The sequence below is a fragment of the Heterocephalus glaber genome, unplaced genomic scaffold, assembly GCF_053883595.1.
Source record: "Heterocephalus glaber isolate CG9 unplaced genomic scaffold, H.glaber_assembly_v1.0 deba00000738, whole genome shotgun sequence".
Lineage (NCBI taxonomy): Eukaryota > Metazoa > Chordata > Mammalia > Rodentia > Bathyergidae > Heterocephalus > Heterocephalus glaber.
In genome coordinates this window covers 10786427-10799651 of record NW_028258161.1, presented here as the reverse complement: position 1 = coordinate 10799651, position 13225 = coordinate 10786427, and the positions used below count along the sequence as shown (strand labels likewise).

At 35.1% G+C, this 13225-nt stretch overlaps 1 protein-coding gene across 7 annotated transcripts in view; it reads right to left on the bottom strand.

The window, feature by feature from the left end:
• Positions 1–13225, bottom strand: part of Odad2 (outer dynein arm docking complex subunit 2) — a 174592-nt gene that overhangs the window by 79687 nt on the left and 81680 nt on the right. The window lies entirely within an intron of this gene.

Sequence of the window (13225 nt, the reverse complement as noted above, 5' to 3'; positions counted from 1 at the left end):
TTCCCAGCAAGACTGACATTGCAGACTGTGTTATAATTGCTTAAACACACTGTAATCAAAATATCTTCATGACTAGCTGAAAAATGAATTATCATCAGAGTCATCTCTACGCCATCTGTCTTCTGTTTATACATCAATCAGTCCAGGGAGCATAACCCTGCAATAGGTCCACTGAGTGCTTGCAATGGAGAAGGCCAAGAAGAACTTAATATCCTTTACAAACATGGCTTTGTTCACAAAGACATATTAAATTCAAAGCACATGCAAAAAGATAAAGAACATCAAAATTCTTTGATTTGTAAATCTCCCACTAAATTAAGCGCATGTAGTATTTAGCCACAGATAGAATAAACTCTGCTATCTTGAAATGCCATTCAAATTCTTCCTTGAAAACTGACATTTTAAAAGATCTACATTTCTTGATTACCTGAGATGAGTTTTCCAGGAAAAAAAATGAATTATCCCAAAGGATCCAAGTAGGATATCAGTTTTGCATAACCTCGTAAAATGGGTGATGCAAACAGCCTACAGTGAGATATAAACTGGCTCAAAAACTGACTTCTAGTAAGAAAAAAAGTGCCTGAGAAAGTATTTTTAAACCAAAATTTAACTAAATAGCTCTGCATATTTAAAGCTTTCTATCAATATGCTGTGAGAACACAGTTTTATTTCTCAATTAATGGAAACTAAAAAAACAAATGAACTAGGCATTTTACAAAAAAGGATTTATTTATATATGCTACTGAAAATATAATTAATGCTGATCTCTGAGTCTCTGTAGTTTTTAGACAAAATTTTATAATGAGTATTGAATAACAGAATACATCTCTATATAGGCACATTTTACAACACGGCGGCAAATTAAGCATTAGTAATATTTAAATATCCACTCTGAGAAAGAAATTGTCATTAAAGTAAAAGTCATTTAGATGGCACACATGTCCTGTTTAAAAGAAAAAACAGATTCAATCCTGAACACCCCTCTTCCCTGAAAAAATTTTATCAGAATCACTGCAGACCTGCATAACTTGGTTTTGTGTCTTCAGTTTCTCTCCTTTTGCAACCATCCAATACAGTGAAATTAACCTTCCTAAAGAAACGTTTAGGGCTTCTACAACAGCTCCTAATAAGCAGGCTTCAGGGACCTTCATTCTATCCATGACACGACCTAGTATATTTACCTGATGCTTATTGAACAATCACAACCGAAAGATTGCTCCCAGGATAGAAACATCTCCAATGGCTGTCTATTCCCTAGATGACACGCCCAATGCCTGAACTCAGTCTTCACATATTTTGGGAAGCTGATTTATTGCTTCAAGTTCCCTATATTCATGCAACAGCTCATAAAACTCCATGGCCTTTTGCTAAACAATGAATGCTAGGCATGCAGAAATACCAAATGTCGGGAATGCTTGTTACTTAGGCTCTATGAAGTCACTGCAAACACTAAATGAGCAAATATTGAATCTTGGTTCCTAGGGGCAAATTTTCTTCCTGTAGGCATCCGGTCTGAACACTTTTGTCAGTCAATCAGTATATAGCCTTCTTTCATGTAAGTCACTGTTTAAAGGCACCTTATTTAATAGATATTGTTGAATTAACATCAAACTTATGGCCAACAGCACAATAACTCTGGAGGAGGTACATCGCAGTCTTCTGGCACTTGGCAACACTGTATAGCTTCAGGACCATCTGAAACATCAAAATCCCCAATCCAAAGCACAGAAATGACTGCAAAAAGGACACCTGCTTTCAAGATGAGCGCTGAACCAGGAAAGCAGGTGTGCACGTCCCTGTCCTCAGCTGGAAACATGTGCCATTGAGTGACTAAAAACTGCTCACTGCTCTCAGCGATCCATAAATGACAGTGAAAATGGGGAAGTGCATTTGTGAACTTCATCCACAAATGATGTTAAGTGAGTCCATCAATTCATTAGTATAGAATCTGCAAATGATTGAATTGGCATTAATTGCCCTTCAGGAAACTACAGTCTAACGAGGAAGACAGGGCCCATCATGATGGCTGTGTGCATGGCTTCCATGTGAACGCCGAGGAGACGCTGTTTCACAAACCACAGAAACTTGCCCAGCTATCAGATGCCCATGCCGTCCCCATCTTCAGCTGGTATAATCCATCATTTAAGGCCTACAACAAAACCTCTTTCACAAATCCTCTGGCTTCCGCTGCCTTTAAGCTTTTAAAAACATTTTTGCTTTCCCTTTTCTGGTGCTCACAGCACACTGCTTTGCCTTGTAGTCACGTGTGTGCGTCCTGTCTCCCCATCACTGTCCTTTCCTGGATATCAGGAGTCATCTACTGCTCACTGTGCACAGGGGAAGATGCCACCGCCGGCAAGTATCCACTAAATGGATCTGAAACAAGATAGTCTCTACTCACTCCTTTTGGGATGAATCGAAACTCCATCCCAACATAAATGCACTCCATTTCTAATGTTATACTTTCAAAGTACACATTCAAATTCTAAACCTAGCCAGTAATATTTTCATTTTCATTTGAATATTTTCATTTATCTCTGTTGAAGATGTATTTACACAGAACTTCTTTACAGCTTTATTGCTTTTTGTACAATATATATAAAATTATGTGCTCATAGGAGGTATTAATTTCTCACCATTCATTTTCAGTGGGGCTTACCCCTGTTAATACCTTGCTCTGAATGAATCTCCAGCAGTGTATCAGCTCTTCCAGTCCTTATATCAGTAAAATTTTATATGAATTGCTTGACATTGCAAAAATGAAGCTAAATTATTTGTTTTCAAAATCTAACTTCATCATGGATGTCAGACTACTGGCTGGCAGAATAACAGCTCTAGAGAGACGAATAGATGTACATATTCTGGCTAGTAAAAAAGGAAGCAGCTGCTGGTTATGTTTCTTGGTTTCTTTTGTTCTATTAATATTTGCTAGGATTGCCAAGAAGTCTGGCGGGCTCATCTACCCACGGAGCCCACACCAATGAACAAATGTGGACAGTCTGTACACGTATTATGGGCATGCATCAGAATGTAGGGTTTCCTTCTGCCAAACCAATGTAGCTATTTTGAAATCATAACTGCACATGTTTTCCAAAAATGTCACAGTATTTTCAATATTACACTGATAAATACTATCACATGACAATTACAGCTCAAATGAAGAGTAGCTGGCAGGATAATATCAAGTGGCCCAAAAGAACACGATGCTTTTTGTCTTGGTTACTTTCTCATGGTTAGGACCAACAACTTAACACAGGAGAGGTTTATTTTAGTTCCGATTTTATAAGGTTTAGTCCTTGCATGTTTGGTTGGCTCTAGGCAGAAATGTCATGCAAGAAGGATCTCATCCAGGGAAGCTGCTCCTTTCATGGCAGGAAGCAGACTGAGAAGGGAGGAGCTGGGGAGGGAGACGATCCTTTCAGGCATGCTCCCTGTGATCAGACCCCATCTCTCAACAGCAAGTCATCTATACTGTTCCCATAACTCAATCACCCTCCAAACACACGAGACTTTAGGGGTCATTCTGGATAAAAACCATAACACTCTTCAATCACAATATTAATGGATGCAACTGAAATCTACAGACTTTGAAACAAGGTGGCAATTCAGTATAAAAGGAAACACAAACGTATGTCAGAAGAATTTAAATGATCTGCCTTGTTAAAAAAAAACTGATTAGAAAATAATTTTGCTTTAAAACATCCTCAATGTTTTTGTTTTTACCTATATGCATGATTCTACAGAGGCTATGGGAAAACAAACTTGGAGAATAGACATAAAATGGCAGCCAGTGGAGAGATATGTCAAGGTTCCATTGGCCTTAGTAAGACAGAGGCATGGTCTTCCCTTTTATAGTTATATGAGTGATGGGTGAAGACTAGAAATTTTTATCATGAAAATTATTCACTCATAGAGTCCTGTTAAGTGAGAGCCTGTCGTGTGCCAACCATCACAACACAACAAGTGGCACAAAATGTTCAACTGTCCATCTCTTAGCAATGAAAATTTGATCATTTAATTGTATGAGTGACCATCATATTTCTCCATTACAAAGGTGTAGTTTTTCCTTTTCATTCAATAACAATCTGGGGTAATAAACTATCACCTTGAGATAGTCCTATCCCAATAACCATCCCTTATAAATAATTATTAATGGTCATTTCCACTAATTATTCTTACCTAAAAGAATTATTGCATTGAAGTTTTAATGTTTTCTCCAATCTTCTCAGTTTATTGGCTGCCATTATTCTATAAAGAGCCTCCTCTTTTTATCAACTAGAGCTCAGTTACATTTCTTCCAGAATTGAAGGGTGAATGTTTAATCCTTTCTCTTTAATGATCAAGTTGTAGTTACTGCCTCTAAACACACACACACAGATTTTCTCCATTCTCTGTTTCATGTTTGTGTGTGTGTGTGTGTGTGTGCGTGTGTGTGTGTGTAGAAGCAAATGGAATGCTAGATTTGAAAATTATTGTATCAGAAATGAAGAATTCATTAGATGGGCTCAACAGCAAACAGGTCATAGCAAAGAAGGAGATCTGTGAACTTAAAGCCAATACATGATATCCAAACTGAAAAACAAAGAGAAAAAGATTATAAAGAAAAAACAAAGTCCAAAATCTGTGATCGTCAAGTAAATTAAAAAGGTATGTGGAATTGGATGCCAGGAGAGAAGAGAGAATTTTTGCAAAGGCAGTCACTGAAATCTTTCCAAATTGATGGAAGACATTACTCCATGGCTCAATCCTAAACAGAAGAAATGCAAAAGAAACACACACCTATGCACACCACAATCAAAGATTAAGAATAGAATCTAAAAACTGCCAAAGAAGCTGGTGTAGTGGCACATGCCTGTAATCTCAGCTGCTCGGGAGACTGAGGCAGGAGGATGACAAATTTAAGGCAACCCTGGACAATTTAGTAAGACCTATCTAAACAAACATATAAAAGAGTTAGGGATGTAGCTCAGTGGTGAAGTGCTCCTGGTTTCTATCCTCAGTAATGCCAAAAAAAAAAAAGTGGGGGGAAAGAAGAAAGATATATTATGTCTTAGTCCATTCTGGTTGCAAAAACAGAATACTGTAAACTAAGTGGCTTGCCAATAACAAACATTTATTTAGTGCTGTGGGCCACAAAGGTCAAATTCAAAGGCACTGGCAGATGTGGGGTCTAGTGAGAGCCTGTCATGTGGTAGAAGAGGTAAGGAAGCTCTGGGGAGTTGCTTTTAAAAGTTTGGTAATTCTATTCATAGGACTCCACTCTTAAGGCCTATTTACTGCCCAAAGGTCCCAGATCCAATACCCTCACATTGGGAATGAGATTTATTATACATTATATATTTTATAAAGAACTATAAAAAAAGAGTTAGAAGCGTCTCAAAACAAAGAAATTTTACATATTTTAAAGGAGATTGAAATAACTACCTTGATTTGATCACTGTACACTGTGTGCATGTATTTAATTTTCTCTCTGTACTCCACAAATATTTGTAATTATGCCAATTTAAATTTCTAAGAAACTTTGAGATTTTTAAAAATTTTAAAAAGGAACACAAAATTTAAAATAAGAATATTTTAATCAGATACAAATAAAAACAGAACTTTATTTGTAAATGAAGCTAAAACCACACTTAGAGGTAAACGTTAAACAATTATTTAAGAAAATAACTGACCTGTAATATTGATGACCACCATTTTTACTTTAAGATGCTAGAAAAGATGAAAGTTAAACTAAAAACAAGTACATTACATAAAAATGGAGAACTTAAACAGAGAATGGACAAAATAAAAATCAAAAAAGTCAAATTCAATTCTCACAAAAGATGAATAAAACTGATAAATCACTAGGGCAGAGGTTGACAAAAATTTCCTTTAAAAGGCCAGAGAATATGTATTTTAGGCTTTGTAAGTAATACGTGATTCTGTTGCATATTCTTCGGTTTTTGTTTTGTGAAATAATGTAAAAATGTAAAAATAAAATGGGCCCTGAGCCTCCCATGATAAACTAACCTAAAAGAGAGAGACAGAGTGACAAACAGACACAGAGAGACAGAGAGAAGACAAATAAGAATTATAGAATAGTGGTGGCGAATCTATGGCACCCATGCTGCAGCGTGCTGTTTGTATGGTTGAAAGCTCTAAAAGGTTTGCCATCACTGTTACAGAACCTATAAATGATGAAAGAATGATTAAATGAATAATTCAGGGATATTTTAAGACAGTAAGGTCAACTTAAATAAAATGAGCTTATTTCTTGGAAAACACAAATTAACAAAATTGACTCAAGAAGAAATAGAAAACCTAAATAGTGCCATATCTAATAAAGAAATAAAATTCATAATTTAAAAATAGAGAGAAAAATCCCTTCCCATAAAGAAAACACCAAATGCAGGTGGGTTTGCTAATGAATTATATCAAATATTTTTTAAAAAACAACCTTAAACAAAATCTATCAAAATAAAGAGGAAAAAATAATCTCTCATATTATGAGGTCTGCATTACACTGATACTAAAACTTGACAAAAATATTACAAGAAAATAAAGCTATAAGCTAATATATCCACGAACATAAACAGAAAATACAAACCACCAGCAAATTTAATGCACAAATATAAGAAAACAATAATACAGCATTTAATAAGAGCGATTTTATCTAATGAATAGGAGATTGGCTCAACCTTTAAAAATCAATGTAATTCACCTTATTAACAGAGGAAAAAAATCCTGATTATCCTAACAGAGGTAGAAAAGACATTTTACTAAAAAAAACCAATTAAAAAAAACTCTTACAGCACAGTAAAAATGGATGGAAACTTCTTCAATATGATAAAGGATATCTTTTAAAAACTCAGCACAAGTAACACCACATTTAATGGTGAAAATTTGAATGATCTCTCCAAGATCAGTGATGATAAAGAAATGTTTGCACTCTCACTTTATTTTAACAGAGGTTCTGACCAGTTTAACGGAGCAAGAAAAATAAAAGGCATATGAATTGGTGGATGGAAAGGAAAGTAAATTATTTGCAGATGTAATAATCTATATTTAGAAAAACACTATAGCATCTACAAAAATATTAGGAATAAATTTACTAAGGTTGTGACAATACATAATGGTATGTTAGAATACATGAGGACATATTTTAAAATCAATTATATATATCTATTGCTTATGAAACAATTGGAAAAAAGAATTAACAATAATTACCAATTACAGTAGCACAAACAGATACTTAGAAAAATATAACAAACGTGTAAGATTTCCACGTGAGAGAAACTGAAAACCCAAATAAACAGAGATACTATATACCACATAAATGGATTGGAAATGTCAATATCATTAAGATTTCCATTCTCCTTAAATTGATCTATAGATTCCTAACATGACTTAACTAAATTTCCATAGACTTAAAAAATTATTTTATATAAAATGGTTTAAAATGTATAGAAAAATACAAATGATCCTCAGTAGCTCAGAGGATCTCAACAAGTTGGAGGATTCATACTGATTATTAAAGAGATACAGTAATCAAGACAGTGTGGTACTGGTATATGAAAGAAAAATGGATCAATGGATAAAAAGAGTCACAAACACACCCACTTGGGTATATTTAAAAATCCAAATAGATAAATAACAATGAGATTAATGAAGCAATGAGATTCAAGCAGCAATAAGAAGTCCCACATGAATGAAAACTGCAAGACCATATGGATTCACTGCTGAATTTTGCCAGACCTTTAAAGAAGGACTATTGTCAATGCTGCTCAAGCTATTCCATGAAATACCAGAAGGGAAGGGATGCTTCCAAACTCATGCCATGAGGCCAGTTATCACCAAGAATCAAAACCAGATAAGGACACAACAAAAAAAGAAAATGACAGACCAATAGCCTTGATGAACATAGATGCAAAACTCCTTAATAAAATATTTGGAAACTGAATTCAATAACACATTTTAAAACTTATATACCATGATCAAACTGATTTCATTCCAGGGATTCAAGGAAGGTTCAACATATGCAAATTAATAAATGGAATATACCACATAAATAGAATCAAGAATAAAAATCTTATCATCATCTTAATTGATAAAGAAAAAGCCTGCAATAAAATTCAACTCCCTTCATGACAAAGACCTGAAGGAACTAAGTATAAAAGGATCATACCTCCCTATGACAAAAGTTATGTAGACAATCCTATGGCCAACATCAGACTAAATGGAAAAAAATTGACAGCATTTTCTCTACAAATTAGGAATAAAATAAGGATGTTCATGCTCACCTCTCCTATTCAAGATACAGTATTACTTGATATTTTAACTAAACCAATTAAGTAGGAGAAAGAAATAAAAGGGATACAAATAGGAAAGGAAGAAGTCAAATTATATTTATTTGCAGACAACATGATCATATACTGAGAAGACCCTAAAGACTCCACCAAAGACTTTTAGTGCTAATCAAGAAATTCAGCAAAGTGACAGGATACAAAAATCAACATACAAACCTCAATAGCTTTCCTATGCACCAATAATGAACCCTCAGAGAAAGAAATCAGAAAAACAATTTCATTTACAATACCTTAAAAAAAAACCTAGGCATCAATCTAACCAAAGAGGTGAAAGGCCTCTACAATGAGAATTTCAGAACAAAGAAGAAAGAAATTGAAGACACTAGAAGATAGAAAGAATTCCATTTCATGAATCAGCAGAATTAGAATTGTTAAAGTGGTCATACTACCAAAAACGATCTACAGATTGAATACAATCTCCATCAAAATTCTAATGATATTGTTCACAGAACTTGAAAAAAGTCCTAAAATTAAAATGGAATGATTCAGAATGGTTAAAGCACTTCTGAAAAAGAACAAGGATGGAGGCATCACAATACCTGATTTAAAAATACAACACAAAGTCATAACAACAAAAAACAGTATAACTCTGGCACAAAACACAGTGAGCCATGGAATGTAACAGAGCAAACAGAAACGAGCCCAGACAACTATAGCAAATGAGCAAACACGTCTCAAAAGAAGCACAAATGGTCAATAAATTTATGGAACATGCTCAACAACTTTAGCCAGGGAAATGAAAATCAAAATTATATTGAGATTCCATCTCAGCCCAATTGAGAATACCTATCATGAAGAACACAAAAACTAATAAATGCTGAAAAAGATGCAGGAAAAAAGGAACCCCTCTACACGACTAGTTGGAATGTAAATTAGTATAGCCACTATGAAAATCAGTATGGAGGTTGCTGAACAAACTAAAAATAGAACACCATATGACCCGGGGACAGTACTCCTTGGTATGTACCTGAAGGAAGCAAAGTTAACACACTGTAGGGATATCTGAATAACTATGTTTATAGTGACACAGTTCACAACAGCCAAGATATGAGACTAGCCTAATTGCCCAACAACAGATGAGCAAAAGTGGGGTATATATTCAGCCACAAAGACAATAAAGAATAATGACATTATCTCATTTTCAGGAAAATGGGTGGAAGTAGAGATCATCATGTTAAGCAAAATAAGCCAGACTCAGAAAGACAAATAACACATTTTCCCTAATATATAGAATCTTAAAGACGGCATGAAAGTAGAAGGGATACTATTACTAGACAAGATGAAGAATATGGGGGAAGAGGTGGTATAACAGAGGATAATGGGGGATAGATACAATTCCTAAAAGTTATATGCATGTATGAAAATACCACGTTGAAATTCAATATTTTATAAAATTAATAGGCACTAATAAAAATATTTTTAAAAGGAAATAAGCCTAGTCATTTACAGTCAACCAAATTTCAGTCAAGATACCAAGTTCATCAAATATGAAATGGTGTTTTCAATATATGATACTGGAATCAATAGCTATTATATGAAAACATTAACTTTGGCCTTTTTTCGTTCCATACTTTAAAGAGCTAGGACACGGGACATGAAAACTACTCACCATAAAAGAAAAATTGATAAATTGAACATCATATGGAAAGTTTCTACTCAAAAGATAGACTTTATGCACGTTGGGAAAAATTATTCTACAGCACCTGTATGTAGGAATGGATTTGTATCCAGAATATGTAAAGGACATCTCCAAATCAACAAATACAATCCAATTAAAATGGGACAAAGGACTTGAGCAAACCACAAAAGAATATACACATGAGGCCGATAAGCACATGACAAATTACTCGATGTCATTAAGTATTAGAGAAAACAATGAGACCACACTGGCAGACCATCTCATCCCACTCGATTGGCTAACTTAAAAGGAGTCTAACAACTAATGGCACTGAGGAGTGTAAAATCATACAAACCTTTTTGTGTAACGTTTGAAAGTTTCTAATAATTAAACATTCGCTTAATCACAGAATCCCATGCCCTGAATATGCAAAACTTATCAGTAGTGATGCAAACTAAAAAGTGGTTTCTTAGGATGGACATGAGGACTGACCGGAAAATACCATGAGTAAAGTTTACTGGGTGAAAGAAATGTTCTGCATCTACTCTTGGCTGGTGATTCCATGTGCAAATATGATTGCTGAAACTTAACAAATGAAGTAAATATAAAATAACCCACCAATTCTGAAAAAACAAAAGAAAAACAAGCACATATATATATATATATGCTTCCCTCTTATGTATTCCAAATGGAAACAAAACTAAACTATCATTTATAGGAAAGCATTTTTAAGTATAAAATTATGAAAACAAATCCAGGTAAAATGCAAGAAAGGAGCAATCTCCAGAGCAAAGAGAGGTAGTCTGTGTGGGCTGTGATAAGAACAGATGGCCAAGGGTTGAGGGTCATGACAATATTCTACTCCCTGCCGCGGATGGAACTCACATAAATCTTCCTTTCCCAATAATTTACTAATGTGCCCATTTATATTATGCACTTCCCTTAATGTGTATTGTACTTCATGAATTACAAGTTTTAAAATGTTGGGGTTTCTTTTTCGTTGTAAACACACTTACACATACAGTCTCACAGGTGATAATACTGAGTAGCTCATTTATTCACCAATTAAGCTGAGATCATATCATACTTGACTGGATGAGACATATAATGCAGAGCAACAAAATCCACATGCTCCTCAAATTAAAAGCCCGAGAGCTCATTTTAAAATGAGAAAATTAAGATTCAGAAGATTAAATGATTCACTTCATTACTTTTCATTTCACATTCTTGTATCTCAATTAAACCGAAGTGCTTTTTTTTCTTTTTTTTTGTATTAAATTCTTTTATTGGTACATTGTAGGTATACAACACAATTACATTTCTCATTGGGAATTGTACCTTTACATAATGCATCTTGGTTCTTATTTTTTCCCCATTCCTAGCACTCCCTTCATGCCCTCCACCCTTCCCTATTTACAAAGACTTTATTTCCATTTTTTCCATTTCTCATCATTTTTGCTTTCCCTTCTTTCCTTTCCCCTGCTCCTCCCACTACCCCTACTCCTTTGGACCTTTTCTTCCTATTTTACATTATCGATTATTCATTCTAATCATTGGTACATTTTAGGTATACAATATAATGACATTCATCATTGGAAATTTGCACCTTTACATAGTCTCTCTTGGTTCTTATTTTTTCACCCTTGCCCAGCCCTCCCTATTTACAAAGATTTTGTTCCTATTTTTCCATTTTCTCATATTAATCCCATTCCCTTCTATCCTTTCCCCTAACCCTCCCACTTCCTTCCCCTTTGCCCTTTTTCTTCCTATTTCACATTACCTATTACACATTTAGTCCTTATTTACACTTTCAGTTTCTCACACCAGAGAAACTATTTGGTATTTACCCATCTGTGTCCTATTTATTTCACTTAAGAGTATCACCTCAATGTGCATGCACTTGGCTAATTTCTCATTTTTTATGGCTGAGTAGTACTCCATTTAATAAAAAACCACATTTTCTTTATCCAGTCTCCAGCTGATGGGCATTTGGGCTGTTTCCAAGTTTTAGCTGTTACAAACTTTGCTGCTATGAACATGGATGCACATATATCACTGTGGTGTGATTCTTTTAATTCTTTGGGGAAGATACCCAGCAGTGGAATAGTGGGGTCAAATGGGACTTCCAGTCCTAGTTCTTTGAGGTATCTCCATACTGATTTCCACAGTGCTTGCACCAGTCTACACTCCCACCAGCAGTGGAACAGGGTTCCTCTTTCCCCACAGCCCCGTCAGCATTGGTTATTGGTTGATTTCATGATAGCAGCCATTCTTTCTGGAGTGAAGTGGAATCTCAGCGTTGTTTTCATTTGCATCTCTCGAATGACCAGTGATGTTGAGCATTTTTTCCTGTATTTATTTGCTATTTCTACTTCTTTGTCTGAGAAATGTCTGTTCATTTCAGATGCCCATTTTTGGATTGGATCTTTAAATTTGGGAGGTCTGATCTTTTTAAGTTCTTTATATATTCGAGATAGTAGACCTTTGTCTGAGGAAGAGCAGGTGAAGATTTTTTCCCCATATTGTGGGTTGTCTCTTCACACTGCTAGTGGTTTCTCTTGCTGTGCAGAAGCTTTTTAATAAGAAGAGATCCCATTTGTTGATTGTTTGTGCTAGTTCACGGGCAACTGAGGTTTTGTTCATAAAATCTTTTCCTACACCAATGTCTTCAAAGGTTCTACCTAATCTCTGTTCCAACTGGTTCAGAGTTTCTATTTTAATATTTTGATCTTTAATCCATTTTGATTTTAGTTTAGTGCATGGTGAGAGATATAGGTCTAGTTTTAATCTTTGGCAAGTTGAAGCCCAATTTTTCCAGCACCATTCATTAAAGAGGCTATCTTTCCTCCAGTGAGGGTGTTTGGCTCCTTTGTCGAAGATGAGATGGCTGAGTGTGTCTGGTGTTGTTTCCGCATCTTCTAATCTGTTCCACTGGTCCTCAAGTCTGTTTCTTTGCTAGTACCATGCTGTTTTTATCACAGTACCTTTGTAGTATAGTTGCAGGTTAGGGATTGTGATACCCCCTGCCATGTCTCTGTTACCTAGAATTGCTTTTGCTATTCTGGGTCTCTTCTTGCTCCAAATGAATTTTTGGATTGTTTTCTCAAGTTCTATGAAGTATGCAGCTGGGATCTCAATTGGGATTGCATTAAATCTATATAGCAGTTTTGGAAGTATGGCCATTTTCACTATATTAATCCTTCCTACCCAGGAGCAGGAGATGTCTGTCCATTTTCTGATATCATCTTCAATCTCTCTTTTC